Consider the following 815-nt stretch of genomic DNA (forward strand, 5'->3'; position numbering starts at 1 on the left):
GTTAGGATTAGCACCCTAGAGGGCACTTTACCAAGGTTTCTCCACTGGAAGGGCTCCATAGAGGGCTTTTTTTTTTTTTCAAACATGGGGGCACCAGGGGGAACAGTTATTTCCTTACCAGTGCAACATATATATCTATATATAAATATTTTGTCTGTCTGAAATATAAAAGCCTATTTCTTTCAGGAAAATAAAAAATAAATAAAATGTTATGCATGACAAAAATAAAAATACTATAGGTCAAAATTATAACATTATAATTATAGTAAGTATTTAAAACTGTTGACTTTTGTCATAGTTTTTGACTGTGAGTCCTCCTACACTCAAACAGTATTTCATTAACCAGTAAATAGACCTTTTGTCACAGTCAGGGTGCTGCCATTGTGCGTGTTGGCTACACTAAATGAATCAAAACCTTAATTACCATCATTGGTAACACCTGTGTTTACAATATTTCATGTCAAAATGGCTGCTGTGAAAAAAAGGGCTATTGTCTTATTTCTCTCAGGCGGTACAGCGAGTAGAGTTCGATCCCTCAGCTCCTCAGCTCGAGACACTGAACCACAAATTAGTTCCAGATGCTCAGAGCAGCAGCACCTTGTTTGACTTAAAGGGGAATAAAAACTGTTTTTATAAGGCAAACCATTCCCCATTTAATTCATACAGAGTAATTTATTTTTATTCTGTTTTTTGGAGTAATTTTTTCCTGATTTTCTGAAAAAAAAGAAAATTCTGTTTTCCGGACAATTTTTTTTTTTTTAGAGAGCATTTGAAACAATAGACGCATTCATTCCTTTATTGAGAGCTCGATTTAA

This window comes from Morone saxatilis, unplaced genomic scaffold (genome assembly GCF_004916995.1).
Source record: "Morone saxatilis isolate NCDOM2014 unplaced genomic scaffold, NCSU_SB_2.0 Contig4, whole genome shotgun sequence".
In the NCBI taxonomy this organism is placed as follows: Eukaryota; Metazoa; Chordata; class Actinopteri; family Moronidae; genus Morone; species Morone saxatilis.